At 50.4% G+C, this 26,934-nt stretch overlaps 1 protein-coding gene across 11 annotated transcripts in view; it reads right to left on the bottom strand.

Annotated features, from left to right (window-relative positions):
* Positions 1-22,175, bottom strand: part of MICAL2 (microtubule associated monooxygenase, calponin and LIM domain containing 2) — a 216,382-nt gene extending 194,207 nt beyond the window's left edge. For all 11 annotated transcript variants that reach the window (XR_007120831.1, XM_047690499.1, XM_047690500.1 and 8 more), the window contains exon 1: positions 22,013-22,175. The gene's annotated coding sequence lies outside the window, so the exon portion shown is untranslated. The remainder of the gene's footprint in view (positions 1-22,012) is intronic.
* Between the last annotated feature and the right edge of the window lie 4,759 nt (positions 22,176-26,934).

Below are 26,934 nucleotides of genomic sequence, written 5' to 3'. Positions count from 1 at the left end.
GCCTCTCACTTACAACCTGCCCTCCAGCCCCACCCAGAGACAGCTTCCCAGAGGAAGGGGCTGCCTTCGGGTGCTAACAGCACAGGGAGCATCATGATATCTGGAGGCAGTCCCTGGGCACGTTTCCTTCATCAGTGACTTTAATCCCCAAGAACCACGGTGTGATGTCATGGGCATGGCCCATATCCATGGGTTTTAACCAGAATATGCCTGTCAGAGCCCACGCAGAGTTTCCCAGGATTTGGTTTTCTGTTTTTTTATTCTCAGTCACCTTTCCCAAGAGGTCTGACTTGACAGGTGCAACTACAGTGCAGGACATAGTACCGTGCTCAACAGGGTCTCATCTTCCCACCACCTTCCAGCCAGTCTAATCCTATACCCCCAGTTCCTCCCACAGCTTCCTCTCAAGTCCTTCCAGGAAAAGAAGCTCCAGCTTCAGGTATGTCTTAAAGAGTTCCAGAGAAATAGCAATAAGAAAAAACCAAAACCCTCTCCTGGGAGCAAAATCCACTGATTGCCTCCCCATGTCCCATAGCATTAGCCAGGGGGCAGACACACACCTCCACACGCCGGGTCCCCGCACCGGAGTCCGTGCATAAGCGGAGGGAGGCCAATGCAGACGTGAACTTTGGCTGGTACAGACGGCCTCAGCTGCCACAGGAGGGGTAGGGACGACACTCAGATCAAGCGGAGCAGCCCTGGCAGGACATGGGCTGTCCCCGTGGGTGTGCAGGAGGTTTGCAAAGCCCTTCGTAAGAGGCCTACCCCACGGACCCACGCAGACACCCACATCACAGTGCCACATGGTGCCTGAGCCTCCTGCCAGCTGGTGGCCTGCTTCCTCTTTGTTTTGGAGGAGCTGGGTTCAGGCAGTGGCTATCCCAGTCACAAGGGACTATCCAGACAGGTATTTCCCTTACTCTTCTTTTTCATTTCATAGTGATGCTATTTAAATAGCTCTGTGATTTAAAAAGAAGTAAATCAAAAGGTACAGGCTGACTCCCTTGGGGCATGACCTGGTCGCACTGCTGGGGCTAGGAGTGATGGCAGCAGGACCCAGCACGGCCTGGCGTTGGGGTGGCACGCAGTCTACCTGGGGACTCCATGACCAAGCTGGATCAGCTGGAAATCAGAAAAGGGATGGAAAGCTCTCCAGGGGGTCCCATTTCCTACCCCTCCCCCAGCCTGGTTCCCTTGAAAACAGCCAGGAAAAAAATCACTCAGTGAGAATATGCTGAGTGTTCTGGCAAATACTGTGAAGAGCACCCCATAGCAAGGGAAGCAGGGGGACACCGGAAGCCGAGGCAGTAGAAGGAAGAATGCTGTGGCCAGGCCTGCCAGCACCTGGCCTCGAGACCAGCCTCACCCCTGCCATGGCCTGCTCAGGCAGGCATGGCATTTTGGCACTGAGGCTCAATTGTTCCCCTCTGGGAGACTAGGTCTACCTTTTAAAGCTAGGGTGTGGATTAAATACAGCAGTGCCTGTCAAAGGCTGGTAACGGCTGCCACAGGAGAGCCACTGACAAGAGCCAGGAATGGCAGGCTGGTTAAGTGCCTTGCGAGGTTTAATTCAGCAGAAGCTTACAACTTCCCTGTGAGGTAGGTACCACATCCTTAAGTTCAGAACAGGAAACAGAGACTCAGAAATGAAAGCATCTGCCCAAAGTCACCCAGCTCACAGCAATCACAGTTAGAACACACACCCAGGCCAGCCAGACTCCGAAGTCCCCGCCTCTGCTCTGTTGCCTGCCGTGGGGTAGGTGCTCGAAACACATTATATAACATGTAAATGCCGAGCTGGGGGTTGCTGACTCTCCACCCAGGAGGTGCATGGAGAAAGGAGGGGGAGTTTGGGCCAAGAGGGTTTAGGAAGACTTTCTGGAGTAGACAGGGCTGAATCCAGGCCCTGGAGATGGAGAGAGGCAAAGAGGATGAAGCAAAGCCCTGCAGACCAGAAACACAGAAGCAAGGAGCAGGAGGCGGAGATGGCCAGGCAGGTGGGCAGAGACCGGCCGCACTGGGGGAGGAGAGGAAGCGGGGTTGGCATGAGGGCAGGATGGGCCACCCTAGCCATTGTCTTGGGGGCTCGTCCACCTAGGAGCTTTCTCACCCACACCCCAGCGACACTCCTGTCTGCTCCTTTGGTCATGTGACAATCCTGGAGGGAGACAAGAATCACAACCATAAAGGCTCAATAACCCCTCTGTCCGCACAGCAGGCCCAGCACCCAGCAGGAGAAGCAGCTCCTTGCCCTCGCGGCCGTGCCCACCGGCCAGGCCCAAACTCTAGCTCCGGGATGCCAGGAATCAGAACATGGCCACGTGCACGGAAGTATCAGCACTGCCACCCAGCCTTCAAGGTTCCCCGGAGGAAGAAGAGCTCTAGGAAGTGATCTTCCTAGGGCTGGCTCCCTATCTCCCTGGACATCTCTTCTCCACCCCTGCTAGTACACTATTGGTATTTCCTCAATAACACTTGCTAAGCTAAACTAAACAGAAGATTCCTCTGCTTAAGCGACAGCTCTGGAGTTTGAGAAGTCTGGATTCAAGTCTGTGCTGGAGACCTGAGCTTAGTCCTGCTTTTGCGGGAGGGATCACTTGCCTCTTTTGCCCCTAGAAAGGAAGTGCCTCCCACCCCCCAGCAGTCACTACTCTGGAACCCCCAGGAGCCCCCCTGCACCCTGGACAGGGTTCTGGGCACCCAAACTAGCGCCTGCTCCTCCACCTAGGAGAAGCATGGGTGCCAGCCTCTTCCTCCTCCTCCAACAGCAGGTACCCCCAAGTAGGATCTGTGCTCAGGCTCAGCTCTGGCTCTAAATGCTTAAAGCTACAGGGCTATCCCCACTGTCTCCACTTCCCAAGCCCAGAGCACAGAGCCCCAGCCCAGGCCTCAGACCCACGGAGAAGGGAAATGGGAGTGGAATGGAGGTGATTTGAGCAAGTGTCATCCCTGGCCCGGCTGTGCTTTTTTGGAACTAACAAGACCTGGAGGGGATGGGAGGGAAGAAAGCAGAACTGTAGAAAGGTCTGTTGGTCCCATGGTCTCCCACCAGCCCTCCTGGGGTAGAGAAGGGCACAGGGGAAAGGACAGAGAGGCTCTGTGGATCTGAGCCTCCAGACCCACGCTTCCTGGGACAGGAAAGGGACCACACATTCTGTTACCTTCTGCCTGTGGGTCTATGGACAAATTACTAAACCCTGTGGAGGCTGGGTCTCCTTACCTATTAAATGGGGATAAGGGGGCACCTGGATGGCTCAGTGGGTTAAACCTCTGCCTTCGGCTCAGGTCATGATCTCAGGGTCCTGGGATCAAGCCCTGCATTGGGCTCTCTGCTCAGTAGGGAGCCTGCTTCCTCCTCTCTCTCTCTCTTTCTGCCTGCCTCTCCACCTACTTGAGATTGAAATAAATAATATCTTAAAAAAATAAAATAAATAAATGGGGATAAGAACCAATGACCATAGGGGACGGCTGTAAAGACTGAGTAAAACATGAATGTGAATGTGCTTGGCTAACTGTAAAGCACCCTTAGAAACATCAGACATTTTCCATAGTCCTGGGAGGGAGGGTGTGCAGGTCAGACTACGCAGCTGCTAGCGAAGTGGAAAACTAGGAACCCATTCCATTTGGCAAACTTCTTTCCACATCTTCTAGGACAAGGCAGTTGTCTCCAGGGGTTTCAAAACAAACAAACAAACACTGAGACCTATTCCCTGGTCTCAAGCGCTCACAGTGTGGTGAAGAGTTGTGCCCACATTTACATAAGGCAAAACAAAATGCTACCGGAGGGCCCACGCAGAGAGGGTGGGACATTTTATTCTGGCCTCAGAGGTCAAAGGAGGCTTTTATAACATCATAATATAATAGTTATTAGCATAACATTAACTCTCAGGGCTTGCTGGTACCAGGGTATTCTGGATATTTGCATGGCTTACCTGATTTAATTGTCATAAAATTTCTATGAGTTTGCAGATAACAAAACTGAGGCACAAGGAAATTCATTCCTATTCTGGCCTTACATGGCAGGTAGGTAGGTGGTAGAGCTGAAATCTGCACCCATCAGACTCTGCTCCTTTGGCACACCAGGGGCTGAGTCAACAAGACAGGTCTCAGGCACACTCTGTCTGTGGCCAAAAGGCTCTGATAAGGCCCGTGGGGATGAGTCACTGCGGGAAGGTGCTGACTTACCCACAGTATCTCCCACCCGTGTGTAACCCTGACTCTGGCTCCAAGGTCCTGCCGCTGACACTGTGCCTGGTCTACTTATGAAGGTGGCCACAGCTCTGTATTCCCCAAGGCTCCATGTCAGCACCAATACCAAAGAAGACTGATGGAGCCTAATTGTCAACGTACATTTACATAACAGATCACTCATGGAATAATTTGTTATTACAAAAGGTAGTTCGATGTCAGAGAAAAGAAAACTCTCAAATCCTGGTTCTGCCACTTACTGGCTGTGTGACCTTGGGCAAATCTTAGTGTCTCCGAGCCTCAGTTTTCCCATCTGCAAGATGGGGTTAACAATGCTGATCTCAGGCAGGTGTAACAAAGATGAAATGAGATGGTACGTCTAGTGCACACCACAGGCATGCTAAGCAATGGTTAAATAAATGACCTTACAAAGGATTTCCACTGGAAAACCATTTTCTGTGTGATAACATCTGGCCATAATACTTCTAAATCCTATTCATCTGCCACTAAGCTAAATCCATCACATGCATTATCTCATTTAGTCTTTAAAAGCATAATTTTCTTCATTTAACTTAGCTTTAGGACCACAGAAAGGGTATGCCCAACACAGTAATTTTACCTATGCACACCTGTATATGGAGAGAGAGACAGGATGGTTGGACTAGCTAATATCTGCTGGGTACCCCTATATACCAGTAACCGTTCTAAGCATTCCACATTCAGTAGCTTATTACATCCTCCCCAAAATGCACCTATAAGGTCAGTCCTACTTCATCCCCATTTTACAAGGGCTGGGGCTTGAAGCACAGAGCGGGTAAGTAACTTTCCCAAGGCCACTGTGGCAGGACTCAAACCCAGAGCCCACATTCTAAAATAAAGAAGTCACAGCAAGAATGTTGAACTGACCCCAAGCCCTAAATTCTAAGCTTGTCATTCCCCCTCCAACCTAAGCTCTGCCTTTGTTCCCCTTCTGCCAGTAGCTGCTCGCCCCCTCACCCCTGCCCCACTGCTCTTGCTCCCCAGCTCCACCATGGTACCATGGTGCCTAAGTCAGACGTGTCAAACTAGTGGAATTTTATGGGCCCTGGTCACCTGGGCCTTCAGCCCCCTATATCCCATCCTCTACAAAGTCACCAGGGCCATCTTACCCACACATGGCACTCTTCTGCTCAAGCACGCTCAAAGGCTCCCTGCTGCCTAGACTGAAGCCCGCAGTGGGGGTCAAAGCATCAACTGGGGACTCGAGGTCCCTGCAGGATCTGGCCTGCTCTCCTTCCCTCTGGCCCCAGACCTCTCTTTTGCAGGGCAAGTCAGTAAGGTCTTTCCCGACCAGCCCATCTAAAATGCCAGCCTTCTCCACAACTCTTTTCCTCCACCTATACCCAGAACATCCTGTCTTCTCCCCTGCTTAGTGCTCTTGATCCACCTCATGGCCTGGCCTCATAGGTTTAACCTCATCATTTATGGTCTCTCTCCCCCTCCTAGAACATAAGGTCTATGAGGCAAAGGATTTTACCTTTCTTTCCCTTTCTGCAACCATAGCACCTCGAAGAGCTTTTGGCACAGCATAAGAACTCATAAATATCTGCTCAGTGAATCGACATTTAACAAGCCCAAGAAGAAAATGTGCAAACAAAACAATGGTGGGGGAACGGCTAGCATACCTTTGGCCTTCTTCTCTGCTCCTGAAGACGTTTCTGGAGCAGAGGCTGTCGGTGCCAAGATCAAGATGTATGGCGGCCAGAGCCTTTCTTGTTCATTCTCCCTGGGATTTACAGTAGGACAGCCTCCCATCCCTGTTCTGAACTTAGATGGGTGCTTGCCCACACACACACACACACACACACACTCTCTCTCTCTCTCTCTCTCTCTCTCTCTCTCTCCCCCTGTCTTTTTGAAGGCTGTCTGCCTCTGTCCTGAATTCACATGTCCAGCCTCGTCTCCTTCTGCCCACCTTCAAACCAAGCCATTTCCCATCTCCCCGGGGCCTCTACACCCACTAGAAATGCTCTCCTCTTCCCTCCATGTACCCATTTGCACTTCATGGACTCTTCTTCATCCAGATCAAATGCAGTCTCGTCCCCACCCCCCACCCTCCTTCTTTCCCTTCAGAGCCTTCCAGGCCTCTCCAGCCCCTAGAAAACCACCCACTGCTATCTCCAGCATCCTATGGAATTAGTCATGAACTATCTTGTGATTGGCTTTCAATGATCTGAACCGTTACCACAATCTCTCCATTTTTTTTTTAAGATTTTATTTATTTATTTGACAGAGAGAGATCACAAGTAGACAGAGAGGCAGGCAGAGAGAGAGAGAGGGAAGCAGGCTTCTTGCTGAGCAGAGAGCCCGATGCGGGACTCGATCCCAGGACCCTGAGATCATGACCTGAGCCGAAGGCAGCGGCTTAACCCACTGAGCCACCCAGGCACCCTCCATTTTTTTTTTTAAACATGTATGTCTTGTTTTCTCAAGTATGTGCTGAATGTGCTTTGGAATAGAGGTGAGGCTGGGCCCTACCCACACAGCGATCCCCATAGCACAGAGCCCAGGCCACACAGTAGGTGCTCAAAGGTAATACCTGCCCAAGGTAAACAAGTCACTTTCCTAATCAGGTCATTTCCTCAATCCCAGGTGCCTGGACTGGCTTCTCCCAATGGCCTATATATTTTTCTTCAGGGTCTGCCCTGACCTTGGCTCTCTGTAAGGCCAGTTCTGGGCTTCTGTTTTCAAAGGGGGTTAAACCCATTTTAACCATGCTCCCCTGCGCTGGGCAGAGAAGTCCAGTGGGAGAAATTTCTGTAAGGTCCCACAAGTCTGGGGAAGGAAAGTACATTGTTCTTGGAGGCAAACCCAGGTTTCAGAGCATTTCAACTACCTCAAATCCAGGAATTCAACAGGGAGAAAAGACCACGGTGCGAGCTGCAGGTGAGTCATGGTGAGAAAACCAACACTTGAGGCCCAGTGCACCGACTCTTGGTAAACTGTGATTACAAGAGGCAGCAAAGTCTCAAGTTCCTTAGGAGCCTCAAAGGAGAGAGTCAGGGAGGAGGCGGTTTACTCAGACCCCCCAGGTGCCAGGCTGTAGACGAGGGTCCCCTTGGGTCCCTACTGCCAGGTGAGTGAGCTGTCCAGTGTGCACCTGAGGAGCGGAGGAGACCCATGCTAACCAGGTGAGTCCTGCTCTTCCCACAACCCCCAAGCAATAGCCCCGGGTTGTCTGTGGTTGGGTTTTTTGTTGTTTTGTTGTTTTAAATTTTGAGTAGGAAATACATTCAAAAATCAAAACTCACAGAAGTATACAGGAAACGTGTCCCTTCTACTGTACCTACCCCATCCGCCCCCACTCCAAACCAGGGAACCACTCTCCTTGCTTGTGCCTCATCTCTGACAATCTTTTTGTGTATACACACAAATATATTTATTCTTTTCTTTACGTAACTGATACACACTTCTCAGTGCCTAGCTTGGATCTCTTAAAGGGATGGACTTGGGATGGGGCCCGAGACAGAGGATCTCTATGCAATAAAAAAAGCGTGAAACAAAAAGGAAACTATTCTGGAGAACACATGTATGCTCAGAGAGGAGCTGAAGCCTCAAGGGAAGGTCCCTATGGGCCCCGTGGGGTCAGCTGCTAATGGAATCTCAGGCCAGCCTGAGGAGAGCTTGGGTGGTAGGTGGGGGCATGGGTGTGGGGAGGGGAAACACCAAGGGAAGTCCTGAAACCCCACTGGCTGAAATCTCTGGCTGGCCTCACCTTCCAGAAGAGGGAGGAAGTATCCATAGAAACAGGACTAACCTGATTCCCACAACAAGAGCAGAATAGGTTAGTGACCAGGAGGATACAGGAACTATGGAGGAAAAGCAATCATTTCCTCTGAAATTTATGAGACCAAGAAGGGGAAGCTGGTGCCTGAGACTCTCACAGACTTCAAATGGCTGGGAGCACAGAAGGGCTCTGGGACCTGAGATTGAGGAAGTCAAGGATTCAGACTCCAAAGCGGTTCCAGTTCTGCAAAGGAGTGATGGAGGAGGGGCAGTGAGGAGGAGGGAAGGGGAGGAAGTGGGGGGAGAGGGGGAAGGAGGAAGAGAAGGCGGAGGGGCCTTTTAGGAAGCAGGCCACTTACCACAGAGGTTGAGAGCCGGACTCTAGGGATAAACTGGCTAGACTCCCCCTCTTGCCCTAACCATGAAACCCTGAGCTAATCAGTTAACCCCTCTGTGCCATAATTTCCTCATTGGGAAGTGAGGCAAATGACAAGATCTACCTCATGGGGTTGGCACAAGAACTCAATGAGTTCATATTCACAAAGCCCCAATACCAGGGCTTGGCACGCAGACAACTACAGAGCATGTTGTGGAATAGGAGCCGTGCGGTTGCCGAGGGAGCCCTTGACAAGGCCAGCTGTTAGGAAGCCCACATCCCAGTCCCTGGAAGAATGCATACCCAAGAAAACCCTAAGAGGGTGATGCAAGGCCTGTTCCTGCAACAACCAGAGGAGGCAAGCCTGGGAGGAGCTCAGGCTGCAGAGCGGAGGCAGAAGGCGGGAGGGTCTGGGGGCGTGGGGTCATCTGGAACCAAGAGGTCCAGGGGCAGAATTGGCTCCCACTCCAGGTACATAGGGGCCCCTCTCTAAAAGGGATATCTTTAGACTGACAAAGATCACACACTGAGATGAGAAAGGGAGGTGGGATGGGGGACAAGCTCAGTTTTTAAAATACATCTATTTAGATATTTTCAGTGACTGTAAGAACCCTGACCCAGAGCACTGGAAACTCTTGTAGATGAGACCGCTAAACTTCCGGCTACATCTCTTCGGGGCAGGCTGGGGACACTCGAAAGCAGTCTGGGAGCCCTCTGGGAACCAACAACACGTGCTATCAGCCAGAGTCCACTTCCTCCTGTGACGGGATACTTGGTGGGAGATGGAAAATGGCAATAGGCACGGCACATCCAGATTCAAGACTTCTGGCCAGAAGTCAGAAAAGCAAACGGAAGGCGACTCAGGAAAGGGGCAGCCTAGACTGCCAATCCCAAAGCAAGCTGATGAAAGATCTAACGGTGCCTAAGGAGAGGTCTCTAGTAGCATGCCAGAGGGCTCTCTCTTGATAGCATTTTATCAGCAACCGGGGTGATGCTATGGAAGGCATATGTTTAATTTAATTTTATTTATATTCAATGAATTGACAGTGTATTATTTGTTTCAGAGGCAGAGGTCAGTGATTCATCTGTTGGGTATAACACCCAGTGCTTACTGTATCACATGCCCTCCTTAATGCCCATCCCCCCAGCCCCCTCTCCTCCAGCAAGGATAGGGAAGGCATACTTAATAGGATCCTGAAAGAGCTCAATGGAACATGGTTGCACCGAATTTAACAAAGTGGAAATTTAACAGAAATGGTTGTTCTGAATCAGACGGGAACAAAATAGGAGGCTCTGCATCTAAGTTCTAAAGCCACACCTTAAAGACAGAGGAGATGCGGCTTAGCAACACCACATGTTAAAAAGATCTGGTCAGCAGTAACGTCAGTGAGTCTATGGTGTGATGGAGCTGCCAGAAAAGCTGATGCAACCTTGGGCTGCATTAAGAGGAGCAGAATGGCCTCAACCAGGGGGGTGATGGCTCCCTCCCTCTGCTATGGTCATACCACACCACGAATACCATATGTGGTCAGGGCACTGGCCTCAGCGTATAAGAATTTGAACATGTGGGAGTTTGCTCAGAGGAGAACCACTGGGAAGGTAAAAAGAACTGAACCTACATCACAGATTGTTAATCTGGAAGGAAACTCAAGAGCAAGGAAGAGGGCTGCCTTTAAATACCATGTTTTACTAATTAGAAGCTGCACATTTTCAATTATAAATTATCTGAAAGCAGAATATATCTTCTATTCCCTTAACATCTAAGTAAGATTGAGAAATGCATCATCACTTTACCAAAATGTAATTTAATGTGTCAAAAGAGCCACAAAGATGGCAGAGTCAAAAAGTGAATTGGAAAAGTCAGATTCTAAAACTGAAGATGTTTTAGAAATGCCCTAACCAATTTGCTTTCCTCTTTATGTACCTACAAATGTTATGGGCTATAAACTTGGGCCTAAGTCTAAAAGGGGTCTTCTTTCAGTAAATATAATACTTTTCAGTGGTAACACAGCATTGTTCCACAATTTAATTGGAAGCACTTTTTTCTTGAAGGTACAGGAAATAGTGGTACTTCTTCCTATGGGTGGTATCATAGACTGGATTTAAAAACCGTATCTGAGGTTCTGACACGGGGAGGGAAAGAGGCAGCTTGTTCTCTACGGCTTCAAGAAGGAAGACTGGGACCAAATGCCAGAAGCTTTTGGGAGCCATGAGGGAGGCAACAGGAGGAACCATCCAAAGATGGAACAGGTCCGCTCTGATCTGCAAGCCCAGGCTAGACCACCACGGTGAAGTCAAACACCAATGGAACAGCCCTATGGTTCTGAGATCTAATGGTGAAGATCTCGCCACAAAGGGAAAAGTGCCTCATCTCTCTCTTTGCACACATAAGTGCTTCAGCTGAGCCATTCTCTTAACAAGTCACTACCCAAAGGTAGAAGCCACATACAGAACATGACTGAATGGAGGCCAGAAGCAAAGAGGAGCCCTGACCACATCTGTGGGCCGATTCGGGAACAGACTTGAGGAGGAAGGGCCTCGACGGCCCCTAGGTGTCAGGCACCAGGCTAGGTGTGCTGTGCGCATTGCCTCATTTAATCCTCACAGCCACCCTGACAGGTGAGTATTATCATGCCCATCTTCCAGAAGAGACACTCCAGGCTCAGAGAAAGAAAGTAGCTTGCCAAAGGTTTTACAGCTCTGAAAACCATGGTTGGTGGGACAACAGGAAGGAAACTCCAGAAATCTTAGTTGCAGAATGAATAAGTGGAGAGATCAGCTGATCAATGAACTAATGTGGTCTCATATTGGTAGCACTAATACCAGAAAAAAAAAGACAAAAAGCTGGTTCCGTGAGCCCCACCCCCCTATCAATAGCTTCCCCGGGCACTGAAGTCACACCATTTGCTGCTTGCAGGAACGATTTATTCCATCATATACAGCAAGGGTGTTTCTGAGACCTCTTTGACAGAGAACAGGTGCTGGCAACCCAGCTCAAATGTCAAAGCCTTAAGCACACCCTGTTGCCATGCCTCCTACCTGCCAGGTTGAGTTAACGCTAGAGCTGGAGGAAGCTGAGTTCAGCTTATGTCCCCTCCCCAGAGGGCGGGGAGGGGGGGGCTGGGGAGCCAGCCAATCCCCTGCGGGGAAATATCAAGTCCTGCCCCACCTGCATGCCCAGACTTCCTCCTCCACTGGGGAAGTAAACCCAAAGTGAGCACCAGAAACCCAGGGCAGCACCCTCCTGAAGGGGATATTCAGGTGCTTGTGAGACCACAAGCAAAGGAGGATCAGTCCCTTCAGAGGTTGGCCCACAATGCTCCACGAGTATCTGACACCTGCAGAAAACTCCCTACCCCACCTCCACCCCCAGCACTCAGGGCTGGCTGGATTCCAGCCTTCCACACTTAAACAGCTCCCGCAGGCAGCCCCCATGTTTCTACCAGGTGGCACCCTGAATGTGCCTTCACTTTTCCACATTTCTGTGCGCTGTATCTCTGGCTATCTCTCCCTACAGAAATCCTATTTTCCAAGTCCCATCTCAAGCACCAAGTGCCACCTCCTCCAGGAAGTCTCACTTTGTTCCACCGTGAGGCTCTCCAAAGCACCACACTCCCCCTTGATATGTGGGCATCCCTAGCTTGTCTAATGTACCTCCGTGCATTAAGTAAGGGCTCTGCTCCTGTCGTTCATCGCAGCACCCCCAGCATGGCAGCTATACCCTGAGCTCAGGAGCCTTGGCCGTGGTGCTCCATGTCCTTCCTGATGGCACCCGACTCACAATCCTGACTCCCTCCTCCACCTCTTCCCAGCTGACTCATCCCCTTGGGTTCAGCCCTCTGCTGACGGCTTATCAGAGATAAACTAATCTGTCAACATATCCTTCCCAGTTAAATTCTGTATTTTTTGTAAACCTCTGAAAAGAAGGACTGAAAACAAAGGCAGGAATTTTAGGCCCTAAGGCCTTGGGGGAGGTATTTTTGATAATGAAAGATCTCGCAGCAAGCAATGGAGCAAGCAGTGCTACAAGTGTATACACATCCTAAATTCGGAGAATGCCAGAGCTGTGACAAAGGGTGCAGGGCTTTGTCCCCAAAAGCAAAGGCTGACTGCAAGTAAGGCTGCCCAAGTCAAACCACAGGATCAAGGCAGGGCAGCAATGGTGGAGGAAGAACAGACTTGACTCCCACCTGGCTGGGTGACCTTGAGCAGGGAACCACACCTCCCTTGCCTCTTCTCCATACCAAGAGGCCTCTGAGCCTCAGTTTCCCCCTAAGTAAAAACCATGGTGGCGGGAGTGAGAGCTGGATGATCTCAGAGCGCCCTACCAATCTGACATCCAAGGTCCTCTGACTCATGGCCTCCGTCTCTCTCTCCCTCCCTCCTGGGAGGACGGTATCATTTGAAACTACCCTAGTTCCACTCCCTGCTCACCTTGAGTCCCACCTGAGTCCAAAGAGAAAGGCAATGTTAAAGATCTCCCAGCCAGTCAGCAGGAAGCATGGGTGAAAGGAAGGGTCAGAACTGGGGGCAGGTGTTGGTTTCTATGGACACAGAAATGCCCCTCATTCATGCTGCCATCTGTCCCAGCCTGGAAAAAGACAGCTGGTCGCCTTTGCTTCCCTGACCTACCTTTTTAAGAGATTACAACTGCTTGCCAAATTTAAGTGCTGCTCTAAAATCAGGACATATAAGGTCTCTCGGCCTGGACCGGAAGGTTTCAGACTGGGTAAAGAGCAGGAGCAATGCAGAACAAAGCTTGGAGGCAAACTAGGCCACTTTGTGCAGCCATGCCAATTAAACATCTTTAAAAATAGCCTCCCTCTTCTCTCGTGCTGAAGATAAAGATGAAGTTTCAGCAATAACCAGACATCTGCTAGGAGCTTCTGAAGAGATCACAACATAAACATCCCAGAGAGCAGCCATAAACAGCTCAGAACCCTCTCCAGGCGGCCAGCGGCTCCTGCTCACTAGGCAGGTGGAGGACACAGAAGGAGGTGGTGTGGAGAGGCTAGGCTCCCCAGGACTGGAGGAGGTAGGTGGTGGGGAGGAGCTTGTCCGGACAGAAAATAGAGAACCAGCTACCTTCTGCAGGGAAGTAAGAGTTCAGGAACCCACCAAGAGGATTTCCAGGAAGCTATCCAGAGGATTCCAGGCCCCTGTCATTTGTTCTGAAGATGGGTTGCTCCTTGAAGGTGGAAGTAAAGACATTTTTGAGTGCCCACCCCTGCAGGGTGCTTCACAAACAAATATTTTAAATTTATCTCTATATCAACCCCTTGCGGTAGGTGTCTTTATATAGACTAAAATACTAGTGTTCATGGACTTGCCCAAGGCCACATAGCTAGGATTCGAACCCAGGTCTGTCATAGTGGGATTGTTTGTTTGTGCCTATCATCAGAACAGGACCCTGAGGTTTATTCTCAATGTCCAGGCTCTCTACACCCACAAATCTAACACCAGGAGATTCAGCATGGGGAGAGGTGGCAAAGTAGGGGGGAAGGGTAATAGTTAAGCGTTGGCCAAATGAAAAAACTGCCATCTCAGCAGCCCTGTGGGCCACTCCACACCCTGGGTGTTTCCCAGCGGGTCCAGAGAACAGCAAAGGGGGAAACAGATACCAATCAATGCCTAGATTCTGTCTGCCAGAATCCACAGGAGACTAATGACAGCAGATGCCACCGAGGAAGAGAACGGGGCGGGGGGGAGGGGTGTTGGGGACGCGGCTGGAGGATGGGCAGGGCAGACTTTTCATTGAATTACCTTTGTCCTGAGTGAATGAGTATGTTACCCTCATCCATGCATGCGTGGGGGAGGGTGGCGGGAGTGCCCTGTGTCTGTGTGTGTCTGTGTGTGGGCGGGTGAGTCATTTTTTAAGAGAGTCTGTGATGTCAGGTCCAAGATAACAGACACACCCAAGCTGGAGATGGAAACCTAGAGCAGGCAGGAGTGCTGGGCCCTTGGCTGCCATAGACTAAGAAGCCTGAGACCTCATCCAGAGCCTCATCCTTTCCTCCCGACAGTCCTGTCCTACGGCTGCGGGCAGACAGCCGACAAGCTCTCCTGGCATGGGCCCCATAGTCCCCAAGGCCCCCATTTGCCCCCCACAGGACATTCCCTGAGGAAAGAGATGGACCTAGTCCTCACTCTGAAGTCTGGAAAGAGGGCCTCCCCAGTGGCCCCATCTGTTCCTCTCTTCTGTTTCCCCTTCATCTGCTATCAGACCCCTACTCCTTTGCTTCAAGCTGTGCGGAAGCCCCTCTATCCTGATACTCGGAGCTGTCAGTGCTCTGACCGCACAGCAGCCACGGACTCTACTCATTACACCTCACTACCCCCTTCCGCTCATCCAATGTGAACAGCTCTGGCCGACAGATGGCTCAGCGGCTCTGCCAGGACCACAGCAGGCCCTGGGCCCATTCTGCTCCAGGCAGCAGCTCTCCTAGGGACCAAAGGACCCAAGTGGCTTTTTCCTGGAACTTCTTCATCCTCCCCTATACCTCGTCTCCTGGCCCCAGGTACAAGCTAAACTCTGTAATCCTGCACATCTTCACTAGATACAGTCAGTGCTCAGATACGTAGCCAAGGCCAGCCATTCAGAGTTACGAGAGCAAAGCTGTGGTTTCCGTATCTGCTACAAAACGCTGCTACTACCATGGCAAGGCCAGAATGGGATGTTCCTAAACTCCCACTCCTGCCTCTGGCAAAGCTGGGTTTCTGGACTGGGTGTGTCAGGAGCTCCCCGCCCGCAGACCTCCCATAAACCTTCTCTTGTGGCAGCTCAGAGATCAAAAGCCACCATCCAGCTCCTCGCCAACCTCCTCTTGCCGCCTACAGAAAGGACATCTGGCCTGGACATCCCTCACTGCAGGGGAAGGAGAAAAACCAGAGCCCCAAGCCAGCAGGAAACAAGTCTCTCCTCGGAGACCCGCCAATACCTATGTATTCCCCAAAGAGCCATCTGACCCAGCCTTGTAAGGAATGCCAGTGCAGCCCGGGATCTGGGCTGGGAGATTCGGGGTGGAGTGCAGGCAGGGAAATTACCTGGACCCTCAGGGGAGAGAAACACTAGTGCAAACAAAGAACATACTATAGTCTCAATCCTAAAAACACCAGCACTGTCCACACACAATTGCCTGCCAGCACCACCACGGCGATAGGCCAGAGCTTCCTAGGATGAGCTACAATGATATTTAGGTGCATGGAGGATACCGGGCAATTACATTTAAGAAATGCTATCACCCCTGGCCTTCATCAAAGCCTCTTCAGGGATGGACACTTCCTCAGCAGCAGACAGGGAAGGGAAAGGCCTCAAAAACCCAACTCCACGGTGATCCGGTCTTACAGTGGAAGTTTGTTTGTGACCAGAGGCTGCGTATCCCCTATCATCCCTGCCAGCCCTGAGTTTGTAAGACCAGATGATCGGTGCTTTAGAGAGGAGGAGACTTATCAGTGCGGACCAGCCGGGTTTACTACCTCAGGAGAAGATGCAGAGAGGACACAGAAATGGTGGAGGGAGCGGTCAGCCCCCCACCCCACCCTCCCAACAAAGTGAGGTCCAGGGGGTGTTTGGCAATCAGGCACTTCCCCAAGGGGACAAGAGAGCCACTGGGGCCTGAAGCTTTGCCCTGCCTTCCTGACCCTAACAACCATATCATTCTGTGTTCCTCTGATAGCACAACCTTCCTGAATAAAAAAAAATCAAAATCAAGAGCCTACCATTAGAATGATTTCATTTTGGGGAGTCCAAAATGATATCCTCAGGAAGGAAACGGAGGAAGTAGAATGGGAGACAGAGTAAGGCTGCATGGGTTCCATGGGTCCCTGTCTCCTAAACCCCAGCTTTTTTTTTTTAATTCCCTAATTTGAGGAAGCCCAGGTAAATTCTTTAAGGTAATGTCATAAAACAAATAAATAAATAAATATCAAAATCACGGTGGCTCTGACCTTATCCACATACATAGCTATACAAAATGCAGGTATAATTTGTTCACCCATCCACACTAAAGAAAGTTTGCTTTTTTCTTTCTTTTTTTTTTTTTTTTTTGCTTTGCTTGGAATAAATTTTTTTAATTATTTTTATTAACATTTAATGTATTATTTGCCCCAGGGGTACAGGTCTGTGAATCACCAGGTTTACACACTTCACAGCACTCACCATAGCACATACCTTCCCCAATGTCCATAACCCAACCACCCTCTCCATACCCCACTCCCCCCAGCAACCCTCAGTTTTTTTAGTGATTAAGAGTCTCCTGTGGTTTCTCTCCCTCCTGATCCCATCTTGTTTCATTTTTTCCTTCCCTACCCCCCAAGCCCCCCTTTGCCTCTCAAATTCCTCATATCAGGGAGATCATATAATAATTGTCTTCTCTGATTGACTTGTTTCGTTCAGCATAATACCCTCTAGTTCCATCCACATCATTGCAAAAGGCAAGATTTCATTTCTTTTGATGGCTGCATAGTATTCCATTGTATATATACATCACATCTTCTTTATCCACTCATCTGTTTCTGGACATCTGGACTCTTTCCATAGTTGGGCTATAGTGGACATTGTTGCTATAAACATTGGGGTGCACATACCACTTCGGATCACTACCTTTGTATCTTTAGGGTAAATACCCAGTAGTGCAATTGCTGGGTCGTAAGGTAGCTCTATTTTCAACTTTTTGAGGAACCTCCATACTGTTTTCCAGAGTGGCTGCACCAGCTTGCATTCCTACCAACAGTGTAGGAGGGTCCCCCTTTCTCTGCATCCTCGTCAACACCTGTCATTTCCTGACTTGTTAATTTTAGCCATTCTGACTGGTGTGAGGTGGTATCTCATTGTGGTTTTGATTTGTATTTCCCTGATGCCGAGTAATGTGGAGCACTTTTTCATGTGTCTGTTGGCCATCTGGATGTCTTCTTTGCAGAAATGTCTGTTCGTGTCTTCTGCCCATTTCTCGACTGGAATATTTGTTCTTTGGGTGTTGAGTTTGATAAGTTCTTTCTAGATTTTGGATACTAGCCCTTTATCTGATATGTCATTTGTGAGAAAATTTTCCTTAAGAGGAAAAAGAACCCAAGTGTTTGGATTTTCCATTAGAAAAAAATGTTTTTATTGTAAAAATTTGGGGGAAATACTAAAAGATGTCTAAAGATGAAGGAAAAAGAATCAAATCTAGCACTGCCATCAACAAAGAAGGACTTGCTTCGTGGAAAAGACTATGTGAAAAACAACAACAAAAGCCCAAGACAAAACAAACAACAAAGAAGGAAAAAAAAAAAACAACTCCTCACTGTGAGGGCTGTTTGCAGAGGGGGCCTCTCCCAGGTGGGTCAGATCTTAGGGAGATTTGACAAGGCATCCAGGAGTGAAGCGTACCTTTCCCTTCCCTCCTGAGCCCCCAGTCTCCTTCATTAGGATGCCCACAAAGGGTCCAAGGCGACTAGCTCTTCACTGCAAATTCAGACAAAATACTGAAAGGTCATGAGTGTGTGTCCACCGTCCCAACCAGTCAGCTGTGATTTGAGAAAGGTTCCACAACTGGCCAGGTGTGGGGCAGGTTAGGGGAGGCTCAGGAAGGTGTAGGGAAGGAGTGCTGCCGGGCAGAGGTATGCAAGAGTTCTCCGTGCAGCCCAAATGCCAAGTGTCTGGGTCAGAACGTGGTGATGCCCACGGCTGAGTAAGCAGGGATTCCAAGCTCTGGCAGAAATGACCTCAGTCCCCGTCTGTCCCACAGATGATCGGGGGAGACCGGTTGCTGATCGGGGCATAAGGGCGGCCATCTGGGCTCCCTACCACAAACCAGAGCAGTGTGGTGAGCACAGCAAATAGTTCTCCTCTTATTTCACGATGTTTACAGACTGACGCTTGCTGAGGAAACCTCCACACGCGAGCAAGTCATCTTTTTTTTAAACCTCTTATCTAAACAGTCACAGCCAGTCACACAAGCCCAGGACAGGGTTCATTCACTCAAAACACACTGCCCGAGTGGCTGTGACACCACTGGACAGAGGCTCAGCCAGCCTCCGCCCCATCCCAGATGCCACACGGGGATCCAGCTGGGCACCCAAGCGGATTTCAGCCTCACAGCATTTGGCGGCTTAGGCGGGGGCACTTAAAATGGAAGGTCATGGATGGGTAAAAACTGGAGGGGAGGCTGCCCCAGCTTAAAGAAGCATAAACGGACTAGCAACCAATTGCAGCATATAGAGTTGGATCCTGATTCAAACAAACCAACTCGAAGGTCCTTTCTGAGACAATCTGGGAATTCTGAATACAGACAGATGAGACCAAAGAACTATTATTCATTTTCTTACATGCAAAAATGGCAATGCGGTTATGCAAAACAAAACAAAAACTTTTAAAAATAGATATATACTGCATTAGATAGGGGGAAAATGACATGGTATCAGAGATTTGTTTTAAATTACTTAGGGAATTAAGGACAGAAGGGGAGAAAAAGTGAGAGATGAAGCCAGCCCAGCGTAACCTTGACTGCTAAAGCTAGATAAGGAGTGTATGGGGCTCATTATGCCATGGTCTCTATTTTTGTGTCTGAAAATGTTCATGGATATGGTAAAAGAGAGGACTGCAGTACATTATGATGGACAGCTTCATGAAGATTAGGACAAGAGGCTAAGGGAATATGGAGCAAAGAGCAAGAAGTATTTGTAACGGGGCGCCTGGGTGGCTCAGTGGGTTAAAGCCTCTGCCTTCGGCTCAGGTCATGATCCCGGGGTCCTGGGATCAAGCCCCGCATTGGGCTCTCTGCTCAGCAGGGAGCCTGCTTCCTCCTCTCTCTCTCTCTGCCTGCCTCTCTGCCCACTTGTGATCTCTATCTGTCAAATAAATAAATAAAGTCTTAAAAAAAAAAAAAAAGAAGTATTTGTAAGAACCAGGAAAGAAATCTGTTACGTTTGGTAAGTGTTTTAAAAGCCATTTCATAGCGGGGTAGGAAACCATGTTCACAAAGAATTACAAAAGAAGTTGGAGGAATAGTAAATGCAGTGAGGGAGTTGCCCACACCACCCCTCCAGAGGACAGAACACAGTCACCAGGTTTTCCTGCTTCCTTCAGTCCTTAACTCACCACCTCGATCTCATTCATACAGATTGAGACCAGAATTTTAGCTCGGTTACTAACTAGCCATGTGAGGTGGTGGTGGTGTGGGGGGGTTAACCTTCCCCAGTCTCAGTCTCCTCATCTGTAAAATGGGAACAGCCCCAGCAACTTCTTTTGAAGGCTAATGTGGGGACCTACGGATATAAACAAAGAAAAGTCCCAGCGTGATGAACAGTATTCCCTTCTCTGGCTCTTTAAACGATAGAGACTTTTAGTCTTGGCAGGGCTTCTAAGACAAGCAATGTTCAGCCCAAAACTTCTTGCACCCATACCTTACCCCTCCCACCAGAATCAGTGCTCTCCACCAAACGGGCAGGACCTCTCCACTTCAGAAGCAGGGAGTGAAAGGGACAGGTCCGTGGCTGGCAGGCACACCCAGATGAAAGTATGAACATGGGCGAAGAGGAGAAATACGCCCCAGTTATAAGCAAAGGAGGGTTACCCAGCTGATGCTCTGCTCCTTGTAGCTCCTGGGAATGGGGCTCCAATGAACACAGCTAAAACCAGCCTCAGTCCATAAGATGCTTTTTACTAAAGAACAACTGGTTGGTATTAAGCTAATCATGATTTTCTTTTAGAAGAGAGGGATGAGCAGAAAGCCAGAGCTCCAGGACTAAAGAAGGAAGGAGGCACACGGAAAAGTGATAGCATTTTTTAATAAGGATATGCTCAAACTGAGGGTCTCAATCACCCTACAATCATAACTAGTATAACTCAACAACTGTCCCCCCAAAACAAAAAAACAGAATTGGATCTAAAGTAGAGGTTATTTCAGCTAATAGTCTTCCTAGACCATCCCAGAAGCCAACTTTCAGAAGTGAGACCAAGTCAATGGCACAAGCAGGCTTCCTCTCCAGACCTTCACCCCCCAGATGGTACCCAAACACCAGCAGGTCAATCTCTCCCCAGTAGAGCATGAACCAATACCAGCCATTCATCCCTGACCGGAGGACAGAGTGAGCAAGTCGTCTGCAGGCTGAACAACCTGGGCTAACCAGGGTCATTTCAAGAGCTTTGCCGAAGAAGCAGCCTCTGAATCTTTAGACAGAATCTTTTCCAAGGCCAGAAAGCTCCAATCACACACAGGAGCACCATGACCCTGCAGACATCACCTTCTAGGGCCATAGGGCAGCAAGAATATATAGCACTGAATATAGTTCTGGCAGAGCCTGGTCCAAATCCTGGCTCAGCCACTTTCTGTGTGACCTTGGGCACTTAAACTACCTGAGTCTATTTGCCCACATCTAAAATGAGTTAGGTAAAACTGAGTGTTTGGAGAGTAACCATGAAATCTGCTGCAAAAGTGCCACAGGGCAGGACCCATCTGTCTGTAGCCACATAATAAATCTGTCTTCTGCTGGAAGGCAAGTTCTTACTGCAAGGAGTCTTCAGAACATTGGTTGGAGCTGTCCTGGAGACTTGACGTCCACTTACTGGTCCCAGGAAGGGGACAAGAACAGAGTTGGTCCAGGTGCCAGGCACCCAGGCACATAAACACCAGAGGGCCAACCCCCTGCTGGCTTTCTTTCTGAGGGACCTGCCCATAAGGGGGCCAGTTAGTGACTTCACCCCCCCCCCCAGAAACCACAGAAGACTAGAGTGAGCAAGGGAGGCTGACAGAAAGACACTGCCACCCCAAGCCCCACAAGGCTCGATGGTCGTCAAAATTAAAGCTCTTTTAGCCTTAAGGACCCAGGTTACAGAATTAACACTGTGGAAAGAGGCACACAGTTTACTCTGGTTTCAACACGCCTCTTCCCCATTCAGCAAAGGCTATGATTCCCAGCTCTGCCCGGAGGCTGGTCTAAGATAAAGTTAACCCCTCTTGCTCCAGTCTAGAAGCCAGGTCAACAAGGGCAGATGCTGCCGGTAAAACCCTACTTCTACCCAGGTTTAGTCGTATGACGACAAAGTGGGAGCCAGAGACGTCCTTGCCGGCGCTCCCAGGCGTGGGGTGCGCCTGGGCTGCTGAGGGGGCACACTACATACAGGACAGCTCCGAGGTCCCCTGGCCACCTCCACACCGCGCCCCAGACTCAGTCCCAATCCCAGCCCGCAGGCGGCCAGGCCACTGACTTTTGGCCCAACTTAACTTCCTGTTGTTAAGGAGGGAGGAGAACCAGGGCGGGCAGGGGAGCGCCCAGTGAAGAGCCAGGAACGAGCAAGAACAGAGCGGAGCCCAAATTATGGGAAAGCAAAGTTTGGGAACGGTCTGCCCCTGCGGCATGCGGTACTGCTGGCGCGTCGCGCCCACTCCGTGTTGACGTTTGGACATTTTCTCGGCTTAGAATTGCAGGGTTTGGGTGCTGGGGCGGAGTGGGAGGTATTTCGGGGTCCGGGTGGCAGGCTTTAACTGCGTTCTTATCGATTCCGAGACCTATCAGTCAGCCCCGGCCTCCCCGGGCAGGGCCACCTGCTTGCCGGGCGCCCAGCAGGGTGGGTTTGAGGCGAGAGATGCTGCGGCCGCAACTGACTGTACCCGGCGCGCGCCAGGGCGCAGAGTCCAGGCTCAGCTGCCACGGTCCCAGCCCGAGCCTCCCTCTCTGGAGCCCCGCACCTCACCCCCTTACCGAAATCCGCGCCAGCCACCGAGCCTCGGTCAGCTTCCTGCCTTCGCCTCGGGCCGCGGACCCGGCGGTCAGGACCGGCAGGCGGCCTGCAGAGCTGGGAGCTGGAGAGGCAGCCCCGCGCAGCCTTAGTCAGGCGAGCGCCTGCAGTTCTGCGCCGCGCGGCTGACTGCGCTGGGAGCCGCCCCCATCGGCGGCGCGGCCAATGGCAAAGCGACCGGGGGCGCAGTCCGCCCCCGACAAGAGGCCCGCGGCCAATGGCAGTGCGGCGCGGAGCCCACCCCCGCTCCACGCCCGCTCCGCCCCCGTGGGGCCAGCTGTCACCGCGTCTGCTGGCGGGCGCACGTGGGCTGCAGCGGTGCCCCGAGCTCAGGGAGTCCTGGGCGCTCCCACTCAGACCAGCACAGGTCTGCAGACCAGCGGGGAGGCCGATGGAGGCGGGACGTAATGGTGCTGCTAAATGAAAACCTGGGTACTAGTATCCTAGTGTCAAGGGAGAGGCAGGGGCTGGGCCTCATGCTTCTTGGCCTGGGCGGCTGGAAAAGCCTCAGCTTCCCCTTTTTGAAGTGAAGGAGCAAGCTTGGCACTTCCTGGACCTCCCTCTTTGCTTTGCCTCTTAACCACCGGGGCTTCAGCAAATGCCGTTAGTTGATAAGCTCTTCCCCCCACCTGGACTGGCCTTGCTTTGAGCGCAGCTCATGGGAAGACGGGCGGTAACGCAGACCACCTGTGTGACCTTTGTCGCGTCACCTAAGCACCTTCTTCTCTTGGCTGTCAAATGGCCGCCTTAATCTCTGCTCTGCCTGCGTTCCTGCGTTGCCCATAGCCCCCAGCTGCAGAGAGCACCATCCACAGAAAACAGTGTGGACAGTGCGGGGCCGAATGACGAGTGCAAAGCAGCTCCGTACACCGTACTCTTACTCAGCCCTGGAGCCCAGGCTCTAGCACCAGCTGGGCCCAGTGCAGTCATCCATAAATATTCTGGGAACTGAACTGACCCAGGAGAGAACAGGCAAGCTTGGGCAGTGTGAAAAGAAGGCTGTGGCTCCAGGCTGCTGGAATTTCCACAGCTCCAGACCACCCTCTAGAGAGACTGTGTTCCCTTGCCAGGCACGTTCAAACAGAGCAGCTTGGCCCCATCAAACCTGGGGCTTACTTTGTTCTCTCTGCTCCTTACCAGGGGATTCTACTCCAGGCCTTTTGGGGTTTCCCAGGGATTGTCCTACCTGGTAGCTCTCAGCATCTTCAGAGTATAGTCAACTTCCTGTAGATGAACTTCAGCAAAAGCTGTCTCTGCTCAGACTGTAGAAATCAGCAGTGACTTCCAGAGGGGCAGCTCTCCTCTGATGGAAAGCTGCCTGCGATGCCCATGGATGGAGTGGTCTCTGTGCATGTTTTCTCAGTCCTGATGATGGCTCTGCACGGTCTGTGTTTTTGCCAACGTTCCCTTTAACAGATGTGGAAACTAAGACTCAGGAAGGGAAAGTAACTTTTCAAGGTCACATGGTTAGTAAGTAACAGGGTCGGAATTTGAGCCTAAAGCTATCTGATCCCAGCCTCTGCATGCCTAACTACTGTGCACTGGGGCAACTACAGCCCTTCTCCTGGCCCAAGAGCATGGTACAGGACACGTCTATCTCTAAAAGAACTGCTCTGGGGACTGACCTGCCCAAACATTCTGTTGAGTCTAGGTCTGGGCACTTTTAGGGCCAGATGAAACAAGCATGGCCCTGCTTTATTTACAGACTGCTACAGGAAACCCTAGACAGAGAGATTTGGGAAACAGCATTGCCCCTGCTCCCAGCACAAAGGAAGAGTCTCAGACCCAGGCCTCTTCCTTCTGGCCTGGGTCTGAGACCCGTCTGCTGGGGATGGAGATGGAGATAATCATTCATTCAATTCACAAAAGCTGTGAGCTGGATGTGGTTCCTTCAGTCATGTAACTTACAAAACAGCTGATAAATAACCAGAAGTATAAGGGGCTACAGAAGCTCTATATTCCTTTTATCTTTTATAATCCCCACCACCTTATCTCTAGCACGATGTTCTCCAAGTTAAACACATTTAACACTACTTCAGGAACACTTTGGGCCAACCAAGTTTTGCAAGAACACTGCTCAGTATAGAAGTTCTAGTAGCTCAAAAACTAAAACTTATCCGTGTCTTCATAGGAGCTTTGCCTCTTCTCCCTCAACCAACCTTTTTGTTTTGCTTTTCCACACCCCACCTTTTTAACTCAGGGGCTCAGGCAAGAAAGACCCTTGCTAGGTGAGATTTTAGGGCAACTTGGGAGCTCACGGGGGCTCAGTGTATGGACGGAAATAAGCCTTGGGAACTCTCAAGCCAGGGCCCCTCACCTCCACACACAAGCCGCCCTTCCTGGCCATCTCGCTGGATGGTAGAGAGAAACGGGGACAGGAGATGACAATTCCACCCCCTCTAGACCCAGCAGCAACCATGGCATCTCCCACTGGACTGTGTGTCTGAGAGTTTATACAACTAAGCTCTTCAAAGAGAAGAAGGTCATGCAAAGTTAGAAAGGGCCTCAGAGGAAATACCATCTAAGCCCCTCACTTAACAGATTAAAGAAATTTAAAAAACAAATGGAGCCCAGGGAAGGGAAGGTGATTGTGAGTGTCACGGAGTGTGGGAATGGGTTCCAGGGTTCCGGAGGCCCTGGCCTCCCTCTAAGCACACAGGCAAACTCAAGATCCTTGTGCCATGGCTCAGTAGGCTATATTTAATAATAATCTCTTCCCCAGCCCACTCTTCTCAGGACGGTGGATGTGTGCTGCTGAAGGTTGTCTGGGAGATGCAGATGGCCACATTAGCATCAGAGGGAGGGAGAGAAGGCAGGCCCAGATTCATCCCTAAAAATATCTGCATCTCAGACTGGAAGCCATGGGTCTACCAGCATGTACGTGTCTCCCTCAAGAAAACTTCAGCTGGTGATCTCCATCATCATTGGTTATCTACCTGACGGTGTTCCAAGAGGGCTGTGGGGGTGTCAGTCCTGGCTTCTTTTTATTTCAAGCCTAGCAATTTGCTTGAAGAAAGGTCAGAGTTGAAGTAAGTGGATTCCCGATGCAAAGATTTTCTGTGGAAAAGCCAGGGTGCCTCTCAGGGCATCTGAAGGGCAGGGGAAGAGTTAGACCACCTGTGTCTCCCCCTTCAAATGAGGAAGGGTCCCTCCCCTCGGACCCTTTCCTCATGTACTTACATTCCAGGAAGGGGTAAAATAGTGATTATGGTTCTCACCAGTTCCTGCCCATGCTGCCATCAAAGGCCTCTGGGCTTTTCAGAGGAAGTGGAAGGCTGGTATCTGTACAAAGTCCAATGACCTTCTTAAATGATGAGAAAAAGCTGATTGGCCCAGGGCCACCTTGGGAGCTATCTTGGGAGAAGGATTTTCTAAGCCAGGAAGTGGAAACATTTGTACCTCCCTCAAACAAACACAGGAGTGTGTGAGAAGGAAGATCACTGAGGCCTTGTTCTAGCTGGTTATCTTCCTGATAGGCCCCAGAATGCTCTGTTTCATAGATAAGACATATAAATATTTTCAAGGTCACTAGGCGCTCATCAGGCCCACCACATTTTCCAGAGACAGGTTAGGGGAGAAATGGCACCTGTCAACATCAGCAATGCCCTCAGAGAGACTGTAGCACTTTCGGGAATGTATGTCTGTTGGCAGCAATGATGGGAAACTCAGTGCTGAAGAGCTGAGAGCAGATAGGAGATGGCATACCAAAGCAGAGACAGAGTAGGTGTGCAAAGGGTGAGAGGAAGAGACACAAGGTTCTGAAAGTAGTCTAGCCCCAGCCCCAAACTGCCTAGGGAGTGTGTGTGTGTGTATGCTCATGCGCATGCAGGCACGTATGCTCAAAGCCAACTGTGAAATATGAGGGCATAATTCTGGTCCTTAGAGAAACAAGAGGTTAAACAATGCTACAAATGCACCCTCAAGGCAGGCTTGGGCACAACTGCAGCTCAGGCAGACTCCTGTTCATGCAAACCAGAAGCCCAGTCTAGAGCACTCTGGTCACCGAATGGAGCTAGGGAGGCAGCTCCCTAACTCTCCACAGTGCAACTGGCTGGGAGCAAACACAGGGATACTCTTCTCTGCTCTGGCTCATGGGGTGGGCAGGGCACTCACTCAAGATTATCTGTCTATCCATCCATCCATCATCTATGAACCCCTCCAATACACACAGTGCTGTTATTCTAAGAGATGTCCTAACTAGGGAGTTAGTAACATAGTCTCTGAAGTCATGATGTCTGAGTTTGAATCTCAGCTCTGCCACTTGTTGACCGTGTGACTTTGGGCAACTGACTTAACCTCTCTGGGCAGCAGGTTCCTCACCTGAAAGAGGGGAATAGTAATAAGGAGATGTGTGCATAGTACAGTGCCTGGTACATTATAACTGATGTATAAGGGGTTTTGAATAATAAATTGAAGGCTGATAATAATAGGGCTATAGAGAACAAGAGTGTCTAAGAGGCAATGTTATGAGCAATTCCAGGTCAGGCACATGGCCACTTGCATCACTGAACTTGACTGTTTGAAGTAAATACAATTATCATCCACACCTTAGAGATGAGACAATGGAATCTTGCAGAAGTGAAGTCACTTGCCCAAGCTCTCCCAGGAGCCAGCATACGGCAGGGTGAGTCTGCCTCACTGACCCCTGAGCCTGTGCTCTATGTACTCTCCTGGTTACAAGACTGGGCACTGGGGCGCCTGGGTGGCTCAGCGGGTTAAAGCCTCTGCCTTCGGCTCAGGTCATGATCCCAGGATCCTGGATCGAGCCCCACATCGGGCTCTCTGCTCGGCGGGAGCCTGCTTCCCCACCTCTCTCTGCCTGCCTCTCTGCCTGCTTGTGATCTCTGTCTGTCAAATAAATAAATAAAATCTTTAAAAAAAAAAA

Source organism: Lutra lutra, chromosome 10 (genome assembly GCF_902655055.1).
Source record: "Lutra lutra chromosome 10, mLutLut1.2, whole genome shotgun sequence".
NCBI lineage: Eukaryota > Metazoa > Chordata > Mammalia > Carnivora > Mustelidae > Lutra > Lutra lutra.
This window is presented reverse-complemented; position numbering and strand designations above follow the sequence as displayed.